Source organism: Tachyglossus aculeatus, chromosome 5 (assembly GCF_015852505.1).
Source record: "Tachyglossus aculeatus isolate mTacAcu1 chromosome 5, mTacAcu1.pri, whole genome shotgun sequence".
Taxonomy (NCBI): Eukaryota; Metazoa; Chordata; class Mammalia; order Monotremata; family Tachyglossidae; genus Tachyglossus; species Tachyglossus aculeatus.
In genome coordinates this window covers 98,051,409-98,066,006 of record NC_052070.1, presented here as the reverse complement: position 1 = coordinate 98,066,006, position 14,598 = coordinate 98,051,409, and the positions used below count along the sequence as shown (strand labels likewise).

General features: G+C 44.0%; 1 protein-coding gene across 1 annotated transcript in view; it reads left to right on the top strand.

Moving 5' to 3' along the window:
* The first annotated feature begins 287 nt into the window (after positions 1–287).
* SV2B (synaptic vesicle glycoprotein 2B) overlaps positions 288–14,598 on the top strand; it is a 155,226-nt gene continuing 140,915 nt past the window's right edge. The window contains exon 1 of the mRNA XM_038747123.1: positions 288–551. The gene's annotated coding sequence lies outside the window, so the exon portion shown is untranslated. The remainder of the gene's footprint in view (positions 552–14,598) is intronic.

Below are 14,598 nucleotides of genomic sequence, written 5' to 3'. Positions count from 1 at the left end.
GGAGGAGCCAGGGTTCTTATCCAGGTCCTTCTGACTCCCTGGCCTGTGCTCTTTCCACTAGTTTCAGGTAAACAGGCTTCATCCTGAACCAAGTAGCCACAGCATAACCTGGATCTCCCCTCGGACCGGGGCAATGAAAACCATGACTGCCTTCCTGCAGGGGGATGGTTATAAATAAGAGGGTTGGTGTGCCGACAGCCTCCATGCCCAGGCAGAGCCCCGCTTATTCTATTACCTTGATTCAATTACACGCGCACTGCTATTCCCTCTGCTCATACTGCGGACTCTCTCCCAGTCCCCATCTCTGCTTGATGCTGTGCTTTCCCCGTCAGTCTCATCTGCTCGTGGTGGGGGCTGCGCTGCAGGTATATGACAGGCAGACGGTCCCCTCTCGCCTCCACAGGGATCTCCCCTGGAGCCTTGAGAGCATACACTGCCTGGGGAAGATGCATCAGCCGGGCAGCCGGGTTTCCCTGAGCGGTGCATCCCTCTTCCAGGACTGGACCGAGGCACTGGAGGACAGCCCGGCCGAAAAGAATGTCCCATCAGAGGTAAGGGAAAGTCATTTCTTCCCATCTGCCTGGAGAACGAACAAGGGCACGTTGGAAACAGAGGGAGCAGATGGTGTCTGTGATTCCTATTATTTATCAGTATGTTTCCCGTCCCTCATTTGGGGGCTTTTAGCCACTCGGAGAAAGGGTGTTTGCAACGATTTTTTTGTTTTCCTAGCAAACATAACATGTTGGGCACGGGGTTGGAGAAGCTGAAGGAAAGGGATTTTGAAGGCAAGCCGAGAGTTGCAATCTTAAGGAGGTTTGGGGCACCAGAGCCTAGCAGCAAGGGTGTTTTTTAAGGCAGAGATGGACTGGGAGAGCAGTTCTTTTTCCCTGGAATGCAACTTGGGCTCGGAATCTTTGCAGCATGCTGTCCCTGCTGGATTCAGCCTCTCTTGGCAGGCTCCCTCTCAGAAATTTTTCATTTTAAATTCGGGGAGGTGCAAAGATAATAGTTGGAAAGGGAAAAATGAAAAGGAGTGGGCAGGATGCCCTGGTGAGGCTGGTGATGATCAGGAGTGTGGATATGGGGAAAGATGTATTCAAGATCGGGGTGGACGACTAGGCGTTTGTGCATATCCGTCTCCATAAGGGAGCTCTTATATGATCTACGTGGTGTACGTTAGTGCCTATGTGTATGGATACTTAGTGTGTAGCACATGTGGGAAAATTATCAAGAAAGGAGTGGCTCTTCTTGAGGAGAAGCTTTGGAAAAAATGAGAGGCAAGGAGGAAAAAGAGAAAACAACTCCAGACGTAGCACAGCATTCAAGCTTTTTGTTTGCACAATGTAATGGAGACTGCGGGTCCCTCATTGTCCTTTTTGTCCTCATAAGTGAACTTCTTCCAATATGAAGGACACCTATATTATATATATATATAAAATATATTACATTAATGTATTATATATTAAATCTCTATGTAATAAACATGTTGCGCATATGCTTGTTATGGGTAGGGAATGTGTCTGCTTAATTCTATCATATTGTAATCTCTTCAAAGTGTCTAAATATTTCACCTTTTACTAAAGATTACTAAATGCTTGGGAAGCAGCACAGCCTAGTGGATAGAGTATGGGCCTGGGAATCAGAAGGACCTGGTTTCTGATCCTGACTCTGCCTCTTGTCTGCCCTGTGATCTTGAGTAAGTGATTTAACTTCTCTGTGCCTCAGTTACCTCATCAGTAAAATGGAGATTAAGACCGTGAGTCCCATATGGGACATGTACTGTGTCCAACCTGATTAGGTTGTAGCTACCCCAGTGCTCAGACCAGAGCTTGAAACATAGCAAGCACTCAACAAATGCCAATATTATTATTATTATTAATCTTCCAAGTGCTCTGTACATAGTAAGCACTCAATAAATACCTATGATTGATTGATTGATGTAATGTATCAATCAAGTATACTTGCTGGGGTTGGTGAGTGCTTGGACCACAGAATAGTAATAATAATGATAATTGTGGTATCTATTAAACAGTTATTATGTGCCAAGCATTGTACTAAGCACTGGGATAGATACAAGATAATCAGGTCAGACTGTCCCAGTCCCACACGGGGTTCATGGTTTAAGAAGGAGGGAGGACAGATATTGATTCCTCATTTTATAGATGAGGAAATTAAGGCACAGACAAGTTAAGTGATTTGTCCAAAGTCACACAACAGGCAAGTAACGGAGCCAGGATTAGAACCCAGGACTGCTTGACTCCCAGACCCTGGCTCTTTCCACACTGTTTCAATGGCTGGTTTCCAATAGACTGACTCCAGGGTTTCTGTAATGTAACCTATTGTCTCAAATCCCTGGAAGAACCAGAAATCTGAACCAAAATTCATCAAAAGGTAACCTGACATCTCTGCTCTTGGCACTGTCAAAACCAATCCTGCATTTGAAGGGGAAGTAGAGAAAACAGCTCTTGGAAGCTGGTTTGGCGTCTAGGGATTCAACCAGTACTTTTGACCACCTCTGTGCACTGTCTGGAGTTTTTCCGTTTCTGGAACACCTGGCTTAGAGGCGGCTCAGTTCTGAACCCTCACCTCCAGGCTCCTGCTTTGGTTCTGTTCAGAAGGGGTAGAAGACTTATGGGGTAGAGGCAGATGCAGTATCTGCCCACTTGGTCCCTTGTGCTTCTGGGGCCAAAAAAGAAAGAGGTTACTGTGAGTTTGGTCCTCCCTGATTAGTCATGGCTGAGAAGTCAGGAAGAAACAAGGCTTTGCTCCATTGAAACCTCTCAATGAATGAGCCTGACATGCAAGCCACCCCTGATAGCCCTGAGAACAATGGGATTGCCTTGCCCAGTGATTCCATTCCATTCCTTTCACCAGATTGCACAAAGCAAAAATGACAGAGTCAAGGTTTGCTGAGGAGTGATGATGGCTCTGGAATATTACCTGGGATAGACCCCAAGTCAGTCTTTACTTGGAGAAGATTTCTGGATACTGGGCTGAGTTCTGGGGCAGTGGTCCTTGAACTAGGGGGGTGGGTCACAAGGTGACAGGACCATTTGAACGATGTTGAAACAGGCATCCGATTTTCACTGAATCCCACGGTACCTCCTTTAAGTGCTTTCCCCTCACTTTCCAATCTTCATCTCACCACTCCTCTCTTCCCCCAGTCCCAAGGACTCTAATAATATTATTTCTTAAATAGTATTGATTTTATATTTTTCCATAGGCAGGCAAGCTATAGCTCAAGGGAGAAGCTGATCATTTTTTCTATGGTATTTGTTAAGTGCTTCCTAAGTGCCAGGCACTGCATCATTTGTGAAATTAAATTAAATCGTTTGAGAAGCAGCATGGTGTAATGGATTGAGCATGGGCCTGGGAGTTGGAAGGTAATGGGTTCTGATCCTGGCTCTGCCACTTGTCTGCAGTGTGGCTTGGGCAGGTCGCTTCACTTCTCTGGGCCTCAGTTCCCTCATCTGTAAAATGGGTATTGAGACTATGAGTCCCATGTAGGACAGGGACTGTATCTTACCCGATTTGCTTGTACCCATCCCAGTAATTAGTACAGTGCCTGGCATATAATTAACAAATACCACTGTTATTATTATTATTATTATTATTATTATTATTATTATTATTATTATGGTACAGCTGCACTCCCTTTCTCAACAGCATGGAATCTTAGGAATCATTTTGTGGGGGAGGATTGGGGGACACAGGGGAATGCATTAGTTCATGCTTTACATACAGTAAGCACTCAATAAATATGATTGAACAAATGAATGGAATGAGAATCAATCAATCAGTGGTATTTATAGAGCGCTTACTGCATGCAGAGAGCTTTACTAATTGCTTGGGAAAGTACAAAACCTCAGAGTTGAGCACTGCTGTTTTACTTGCTCCCTCTGCCTGGAGAGGAGGGCTGACATAGCTTTTACATACTTTCCCAACACTTCATTTCTCTGTACTCTCTTTTCCCCGTCTTTAAAATGGGATTTAGTTTTTAATGGTATTTGTTAAGTGCTCACTATGTGCCAGAAGCTGTAGCCAGTTTGGTTGGACAGAGTCCATGTACCACATGGGGATTAGAATAATAATCACCATTTTATAGATTAGGTAACTGAGGCGCAGAGGGGTTCAGTGACTTGCCCAAGGTCACACAGCAGATGGATGGCAGAGACGGGACTAGAATTCAGGTCCTCTGACTCCTAAGCCCATGCTATTTCCACTAGGCCATGCTGCTTCTCAATACCTGCTCTCCCTCCTGCTTAGACCGTGAGCCCTGATTCTCTTGTATCTCTCCCAGAAATTAGTACAGTGGCACATAGTGAGCACTTAAAAAGTGTTATTATTATTATACTTACAAGTGATTTTCTGGGCCTTGGATAAGGAAACAAGTCCGTGGGGATTGGGAGGAGATGGGGAAATGTGGAGTGAGCACGTGGATAATATGAGACAAAGAAATCTGGGCAAATAATGGTATCTATATGTGTTTTTGCACCCCCATAAATGTGTATATGAGGTATTCAGTAGGCAGGATATGTGTCTGCTCAAGGAATGGAAATAAGGGGACATTGTGTGTGTATTTGTGAGAAATTGGAGAAGGCAGCCTGTGGAGAGATAATGTGAACAAGAGTGTTTTCATTCTCCTGGACCAAGAAAACTCTAAATCCAGTTCTTTTGACTGGGAAGAATGCTGATCTCAAACCAGGGGGTCTCGGGCTCTCGGGATGAACGTGGCAGGGAAAGGTCATTGATCAGTCCATCAGTAATGGTACTTATTGAGTGCTTACTATTTGCTTACAAAGCAGAGCACTGTACTAACTGCTTGGGAGAGTACAATACAACAGAATCAGTGGACACAATCTTTGCCCACAAGGAGTTACATGTTCACTGCAAACAAGTATGTTGCAGAAAAGAATGATTGGAGGTTTAAGGGTGCATAGAATGCATAATTTGGAACAAGGCAGAAAGAAGTCGGGAGTTTTTAACCTCTGTGAGATTTTATTTGAAAAGGAACCAGGTGGTTATTATAAGAATAACAGGGATAGTTGTTATTCGTTTACTCTGCCATTTTCTGCATGAAACCCTGGGGTAGATACAAGATGATCAGGTTGGACATAGTCCCTGTCCCACATGAGGCTCAGAGTCGAAGTACAAAAGTGCCTACTTCAGTGCTCTGCATACAGTAAGTGATTAATACATACTATTATTACTATTGCCTGTTTATTTCTTCCTCATTTTACAGATGAGGAAATTTGGGCATGGGGAAGTTGTGAGTTTCCCAAGTTCAACAGCAGGCAAGTGGCAGAGCTGGGATTAGAACCTGTAAACTACTTGTGGGAAGGGAATGGACCTACCAATTTTAGTGTATTGTATTCTCTCAAGTGCTTAGTACAGTGCTTTGTACACATGAAGCACTCAGTAAATACCATTGATTGATCGATCAATTGATTGATTGGCCCTCCAACTCTCAGACCCGCATTCTTTCCACTAGGTCACACTGGCCATACATGAAAGGGGAATGCCGAAAAGAGGAGAGAGAAGCAGCATGACTTAGTGGAAAGAGCGTGGGCTTTGGAGTCAGAGGAGGTGGGTTCTAATTCCGCCTCTGCCACTTGTCTGCCATGTGACCTTGGGCAAGCTACTTCACATCTATGTGCCTCAATTACCTCATCTGTAAAATGGGGATTAAGACTGTGAGCCCCACATGGGACAACCTGCTTACCTTGTTTCCACCCCAGCACTTAGAACAGTGCTTGGCTCATAGTAAACACTTAAAAAATACCATAATCATTATTATTGTAATTATAAGACCAGCATAGGAGAGTGCTCTGCACGCGGTAAGCATTCAAATACAAATGAAAGAATGAATGAATTATTCTTTTATTTGCGGGTAGAGAGGGGATGTTCGATTAAAGGGCTCAGAAATCAGGTCTGAATTGTATTAAATATGGCCTCAGCATCAAGATAAGACAGAGCTTTTCCACTTGGTTAAGAATAGCTGCACATACCTCAGGGATTTCCCCCAGTCGACTTCATCATCAATCAACAGTATTAATTTTTGAGCACTTACTGTGTGTAGAGCACTGAACTAAGCGCTTGGGAGAGCACAATACAATGGAATTGGTGAACACGTTCCCTGTCCACAGTGAGCTTACTGCCTAGAGGGGGAGGTAGACATTAATATCAATGAATAATTTAACTTCACTTCACTTTAATATTCTTGCTTTATGCTGTCAAGTCATCTCTGACCCATAGCGACATCGTCTTCTCCCTCAGAATTTTCCCTGCCTCTCCCCCTCTAGACTGGAAGCTTCTTGTGGGCAGGGAAAGTGTCTGCCAGCTCTGTTCCACAGTGCTCTCCCAAACAATTAGTACAATGCTCTGCACACAGTAAATGCTCAATAAGTACCATTGACTGATTTCCAGGTAGTACACAGATTAAGGAAGTGATTCACTCCTTTCCCACTAGACTCACACCATCCAACTTTTACTGGGCCTTAATTATTATCTATGTACCCTTCCTCAGCATATAATACAGTGCCTCACACAAAGAAAACACTAACTAAACGTCCAAAATGGTAATCATGATAATAATAATATAAATTTCTAACTGCTACTGATTTCTAGGTTAGTGAAACACTAGGGTTGACCTCCATCTGATTTGGCAGTAACCAAAGATAAGCCTCCCTCTGCCCAAATGTCAAAGACCCTAGAATAATAATAATAGCATTGTTAAGTGCTAACTATATGTCAGGCACTGTTCAAAATGCTGGAGTAGATACAAGATAATCAGATTGGACACAGTCTGTATCCCAAATGGGGTTCACAGACTTAATCCCCATTTTACAGATGAGGTAAATGAGGCAGAGAGAAGTGAAGTGATTTGCCCAAGGTCACACAACAGATAAGTGGTGGAACCAGGATTAGATCCCAGGTCCTTCTGACTCCCACGCCTGTGCTCTAAGCCACATTGCTTCTCCTAGGAGTAAGGGAGAATCCATTGAATTATTATCTGGTTTTTACTTATGTAGCTTTTCTCAGTCAAATCATCTCAGAATAGAGACTTGCCAACCACACCTGACTCCAAGCAGCCCGTGATTGCCTGCCTCAAAGTTGTGGACTGTGTCAGCTAGTCCAGTGTGTGGCCATGGGCTAGGGTTAGTGGGAGTAGGGCTAGAGAAGGCTGAGGGCTGAGACGGATTTTCCAAAACATTTCCACATCAATAACTTCATTTTATCCTCATCCCCACCCATTCCTCAGTCCCAAAACACTTATGTACTATCTATAAATTACTTATTTATATTTTTATCTGTATCCCCCACTAGATTATACAGCCACTGTGGACAGGGAATATGTCTACCAACTCTGTTGTATTGTACTTTCCCAAGTGCTAATACAGCACTCTGTTTACAACAAGTACTCGATAAATACCATTGATTGATTGATTGATTGATCCTGTAAGGTAGGTAGAGGAAAAACATTATCCTCCTCATTTTTCAGATGAGGAAACCGAGGTGCAGAGAGATTGCGCAGAATATCTGTGGGAGAGCAAGGGTATGATCTAATATCTCCTGATGCCCAGCCCAATCATTATTATTATGTACTTACTATATGTCAAGCACTATTTTAGGCCCTGGAGTACATATAAGTTAATCAGGTCAGACAAAGTCTCTGTCCCACATGGCCTCCCAGTCTAAGTAGGAGAGTGAGCAGTTATTGAATCTTTACTTTACAGATGAGGAAACCGAGGTACAGAAAAGTTAAGTGACTTTTTCTCAAGGTCACAGCAAACAACTGGCAGAGTCAGAATTAGAACCCACGTCTCTGACTCCCAGACCCGTGCTCTTTCCACTAGGTCACATTTCTCCTCATGCCCATGCCCTTTCCACGAGATTAAATTGAGAGGGGATGGGGAGAGGAGGACACGACTGCCTTGCTGAGGCAGGCAAATCCCCAGCCCCAGACAGCGCCTTAAGATCTGATGGAAAATCCCGTCCAAGAAGGAGCCAAAAATCTCTGTATGGGGATCCTGAGCAGAGGCTTCTGCTTCCAGGGGCTACGTGAGAGAAAGCAGGAGAGGAAGGGCTATGAGCCAGAGCTATTAGCTTCTGATCCCCTGGGAGATTTTTGGGGATCACATGACCCCATCCAATCAATGATTTATGGGAGAAAGCTTTATGAGGATTACAAAAACCGGGCTCCTGCAGTGAAAGGTGTAGAGGGAGAAGTGGAGATTGCAAGAGGTCCCAGATCCATTCAGTACAATCAGGATCACAATCCAAAGCCTCTTCCTCTGATATCTATATATACTTTAATGGTATTGGTTAAGTGCTTTATGTGTGCCAGGCACTGTACAAAACACTGGGACAGATACAAGACAATCAAGTTGGACTCAGTCCCTGTCATTTGTAGGGCTAGCATGCTTACTCCCCATTTTACAGATGTGGTAACTGAGGCACAGTGAATATTCTATTTATTTTATTTTGTTAATATGTTTGGTTTTGTTCTCTGTCTCCCCCTTCTAGACTGTGAGCCCACTGTTGGGTAAAGACCGTCTCTATAATGTTGCCAACTTGTACTTCCCAAGCGCTTAGTACAGTGCTCTGCACACAGTATGCACTCAATAAATACGATTGATTGATTGATTGATTAAGTAACTTGCCCAAGGTCACACAGAAGACAAGTGAAGGAGCCGGGATTAGAACCCAGGTTCTCTGACTCCCAGGCCCATGCTCTTTCCACTAGGTCATGCTGTTTCTCAGTAATTTTCCAAGCATCTGCATCCTCTGAAGAGTCAGAACAAGCCTCTCTTTCCCTTCCTCGCTCTTCTCTTCCTTTCCCCCTCATTCTCTCCCATTAGGAAATCCCAGAATCTCAAGAAATCCCAGCATCTCAAACAACTCTGATCAAGAAAGCCCAGCAATAGAAACACTCTTTCTGCTTTAAATGGCAGGAATATGTTTTCCAGATCTTGTCATAAGTCTTTCACCATTTGAAAGGAATTCAGTTTCCTTTGATCTGAACAGCGGAATTGTGTTTAGGCTGCTTGAAGTATTTCAGTCCATCAATCGATGGTATTTATTGCACAGAAAAATACAAAGCCATCAGCCATGTCAGAACCAAAGGGCTACCCAGCTCTGAATTCTTTTTCTAACCACGGCAACAAGATGCTTGGGAGACCTTAAACTAAAAGCCCCATGCAGGACAGGGACTGTGGCCAACATAATTAAACCATATCTACCTTGACATGCAGAACAGTGTTTGACACATAGTAAGTGCTTAAGAAATTCCATTAAAAATAATTAAAAACCTCTATTATGGTTACTATGTGCAGAGCACTGTACTGAACACTTGGGAGAGCACAATATAACTGAGTTGGCATACCTCGTCCCTACCCCATAGCGAGCTTATGGTCTAGAGAGGGAGACAGACATTGATATAAATAAATGATTTATTATGTATAATTTATAGATCTGTACGAAGGTGCTGTGGGGTTGAGGGTGGGAGTGAATATCAAATGGCCAAAGGTCACAGATACAAGTGCGTAGATGAAGCAGGAGGGAGTCGGACAAAAGAGGGGCTTGATTGAGGAAGACCTCTTGGAGGAAAAGTGACCTTAATAAGGCTTTAAAAGTGGGGAGAGTGTTGGTCTGGAGTAAATGGAGGGGGAGGGAGTTCCAAGCCAAAGTGAGGATGTGGGAAAGGGGTCTGAGGCGAGATAGGTGAGCTAGACATATGCTCTTTCCACCAGGCTGCACAGCCTTAGGTACAACTATGCTTTATATTTTATTTTGTCACTCCTTCCTGAAGACTTCGACATATAGTTGAGGAAGAGTGTGGCCTGAGGAGCAATGTGGCCAAATGGAAAGAGCACAGGCTGGGTGTTCCAATCCCTGATCTGCCACTTGCCTCCTGTGCAAACTCGGCCAAGTCACTTGTCTTCTCTGGGCCTCATTTTCCTCATCTGCAAAATGGGGATTCAACGCCTGTCCTCCCTCCACCAGAGACTGGGGTCACCATGTGGAACAGACTTGTGTCTAATCCGATTATGTCTACCTCAGAGTTTAGGGGAGGGCTTGACACATAGTAAGGGCTTAACAGATACCGTGACAATTTAGCTAACCTTTTTGGCTGTCCCCACAAGAAGGACCAATGTTTGAGAAGAGTAGTCAGAATGACTCCAAAATTTCATTCCTCAGTTGGGGAATTGGATTCTTTTCCCCTAGGTGCATTACCTTACACTGCTTTACACTCGTGCTCACCCCTAGGTGCACTACCTTACACCAGTTTACACTGGTGCTCATTCCTAGATTCACTACCTTACGCTGGTTTTCACTGGTGCTCACTCCCAGGTGCAGTGCCTGACCCCAGTATTCACTGGTATACCCCTCAGGTGCACTACCTTACAGTGTTTTACTCTGGTGCCCACCCTCCATCCACCCTTTTTCCTGCAGTCTATCCTGGGCTGCATCACATTTCACCATCAAGAAAAGCTTTGAGTCATCTGCACACTTTTGCTGCCTATTCCCTCCCCCAGAACATTCACGATGCTGTTAAATAAAACCATGCCTAGCACATCTCACTGGAGAAACCCACTGTCCACAGTTCTCCATCTTGAAAAGCAGCTTTTTGTTCTCAGAATAATATTCCCTTGGTTTCTGTAGAGCATTTTCATTTTTCTGAAGTGTTCTCACATCAGTGATCTCCTTTAATCCCTTCTTTTTGTTACCTATTTTTAGCTAATCTCTCCGTGACATGTTGCTCATGATTGCTCAGCTGTTTAAAGTACTTTATTGTGGAATGGTGTTTGAGACCTTTTGAAATCCTAAATAAACTAGGGCCACTGGCTCTTCTTTAGCCACATCCTTATTGCTCCCTTCAAAGAACTCCAGTAGATTCATGAAGCACTATTTCCCCTTAGATACACCGTTACCTTTCCCCTCACAGGTTGTGTTTTCTTCAGTGAACACCGGCCTCAGACTTAACTTTGGATTCTAGTAATATCCCAGGATTGGAAGGCAGATTTACCCATATAAAATTCCCGGAATCTGTTCTAGAATCTTTTTCAAGCAGGGACTCTTTGTGATGATAGGTTACTCTCTCTAAACACAAATTTGAACTCCCACTCTGATTTCCTTCCGATCTACTGGGTGGATGTCATCCAGTCTGGGTGATTTGCTTATGACAACCTTTTCAATTTGGTCTGAATAAGACCACAATCTGACCCAGTTCCCCTGACCTGTTTGCTATTAAAAAGTAACAACATAAGCAGGGGTGTCCATCCTTCTATCACCTTCCACAGAAGGAAGAATGTGCAAATCAGACTGTACAGTGGGGAATGCAAGGAAAATGTGATAATAATAGCAATAGTTGTACTTTTCCTTCAGTCTTTGCCTATCAGCATGGAATTTCTCCGCCTAGAAGAGCTTTGAGTCATCTGAACACTTTTGCTGCCCACTAACTCCTCCATACCATTCATGATGATGCTAAATAAAGCCACCCCTAACACAACTTACTATGTGGTAAGCAATGTACTGAGCATTGGGGCATATAGAAGATCATCAGATCAGACGTAGTCCCTGTCCCTCAGGGACGTACAGCCATATTGGGAGGGAGAACAGGTTTTGAATCCCCATTTTATAAACGAGGAAACTGAGGAACAGAGAAGTTAAGTGACTTGCCCGAGCAAGTGGAAGAGCCAAGATTAGAATCCAGGGCCTTTGATTCCCAGGACCTGACTCATTCCACTAGGCCATGTTGCTTCTCAGTGTGATGATTGATGGTGGGGAGGATTCTGGGAAAATTTTATCCTCCAGTTATATGAAGTCAGTTCCTTTCACAGGGAATAATCAATCCATCAGTGGTATTTATTGAGCACCTGCTTTAACTCTTTCATTTATTCAATCATATTTATTGAGTGCTTACTGTGTGTAGAGCCCTGTACTAAGCTCTTGGAAAGTATAATTCGGCAACAGTTACAGACAATCCCTACCCAACAATAGGCTCACAGTCTAGAAGGGGGGAGACAGCTAACAAAACAAGTAGATAGGCATCAATAGCACCAAAATAAATAAATAAAATTATAGATGTATACAAATCATTAGTAAAATAAATGGAATAATAAATATGAACAAATACAAGTGCTGTGAGGTAGGGAATGAGGTAGAGTGGAGGAAGGGAGTAGGGGCAATGGTGAAGGGAGGAGGAGTGGAGGAAAAGTGGGGGCTCAGTCAGGGAAAGTCTCCTGGAGAAGGTGAGCTTTCATTAGGGCTTTGACGGGGGAAAGTTAGCTGGTTTGGCAGATGTGAGGAGGGAGGGCATTCTAGGCCAGAGGTAGGACATGGGCCAGGGATCGACAGTGGGACAGGTGAAAAGGTAGTGGCAGAGGTGCAGAGTGTGTGGGCTGGGTTGTAGAAGGAGAGAAGAGAAGTGTGGTAAGAGGGGTCAAGGTGATGGAGAGCTATGAAGCCAACAGTGAGGAGTTTTTGCTTCATATGAAAGTTGATAGGCAGCTACTGGAGATTTTTGAAGAGGGGTTGATATGCCCAGAGAGCTTCTGTAGAAAGATAATCCAGGCAGCAGAGTGAAGTATAGTGCATAGAACACTGTACTAAGTCAATCTTATTTATTAAGCGCTTGGCAAGGCTCTGTATTTATCTCTTGGGAGAGTTAAATAGAGTTAGTGGACATGATCCCTATCCCCCAGGAGCATATAGTCTAACAGGGGAGATAGATACTAAAATAAATTACAGGTAGGGGAAACAACAGAATATAAGGATATGAACATAAGTGTTGTGGGGAAGTGAGGGTTGGGTGATTAAGGGTTGAGGACTCAAATGCATAGGTGATGGAGGAGTAGGGAAGTAGGGCAGAGAGGTGAGAGATTATCTCAGACCCATAGGATTTAAGAAGAAGAAGTAGTAGTGAAGCAGCATGGCCTACTGGATAGAGTACAGGCCTGGGCATCAGAAAGACCTGGGTTCTAATCCTGGCTCTGCCACGTGTCTGCTGTGTGACCTTGGGCAAGTCATTTAACTTCTGTCTGCCTCAGTAACCTCATCTGTAAAATGAGGATTAAGACTGTGAGCCCCATGTGAGACAGGGACTGTGTCCAACCTAGTAAGGTTGTATCTACCCCCGGACTTAGAACAGTGTTTGACACAAAGTGAGTGCTTAACAAATACTGTCATTATTATTGTTATTATTTATTTATATTAACAACTGTCTTCCCCTCTAGACTGTAAGCTTGTTGCGGGCAGTGACTGTTATAACGATGGCATTTATTAAGCGCTTACTATGTGCAAAGCACTGTTCTAAACGCTGGGGAGGTTACAAGTTGATCAGGTTGTCCCACAGGGGGCTCACAGTCTTAATTCCCCATTTTACAGATGAGGTAACTGAGGCCCAGAGAAGTTAAGCGACTTGCCCAGAGTCACACACCTGGCAATTGGCGGAGCTGGGATTGGAACCCATGACCTCTGACTCCAAAGCCCGTGTTCTTTTTCCACTGAGCCACACTGCTTCTCTATAGCCACACTGCTTCTCTATATGTTATATTATGTTGTAATCTCCCAAGCGCTTAGTATAGGGCTTTGCACACAGTAAGTGCTCAATAAATACTACTGATGGAGGGATTGATTGATTTATATAAATGCCCACTCTTTGAACACAGTGCTAAAAGGAGGACAATGAAAAGCAGAACAAAGAAGTCAGGAAGAGACCAAATAAAAAAGCCCGAGCTCGCTATTTAGACAACCGCTCCCTTCCTTAGGGATAATCTTCTTTCTCTGCGTTATATAGCCCATGGATTAAAGCTGGTTTTAGCTCCTCCTTCTTCTCCACCAGAATGTGCTTCCCCCCAGCTTTGTAAAATGAAAAAAGGTAGAAGGAGAGAGTGAAAAGTAGTGTGACCTAGTGAAGATAGCAATGGCCTGGGCGTTAGAAGGACCTGGGATCTAATCCCAGCTTCGCCATTTGTCTGCCGTATGACCTTGGGCAAATCACGTCACTTCTCTGTGCCTGTTACCTCATCCGTAAAATGGGGAATTTACGGATTCCTGTTACCTCATCCGTAAAATGAGGATTAAGACTAGGAACCCTGTATGTGACATGGCCTCTCTCTAACAAGATATTGGTGTGTATCTATCCCCCAGTGCTTAGTACAGTGTCCCACACATAGTAAGTGCTGAACAAATACCATAAAATCAAGAGGGGCTGGGGCAAGAGAGCCATTGCCCACCTACTTCCTCCTCTTCATCTTGGGGAAGCAGTGTACTGCCGAATGGAGACTCAGAGCTCTGTAAGATTTGGAGATGTTGACAGAAGAATTTGGCATTCTAAAATCAATTGTAGATTAGCGTAGAAGCAGATAATTAGGGGGAAAAGGACTTAAAGTCAACCTTGTTGTCTAGCCCTCCCTGCCACCAGGTGAAAGAGATCTCTTTGGCCTGGTGTTTTATGGGGGCTTGGCAGAGATGGAGACAGAGATTGGGTTGCTATTCCATCCTGACTCTGCTCCAGATGGAAGAGAATTTCTGAGCCTGGCAGTTAGAACATCTGCTTGGAGGGAGAACACTCAGGCAATGGTATTTATTGAA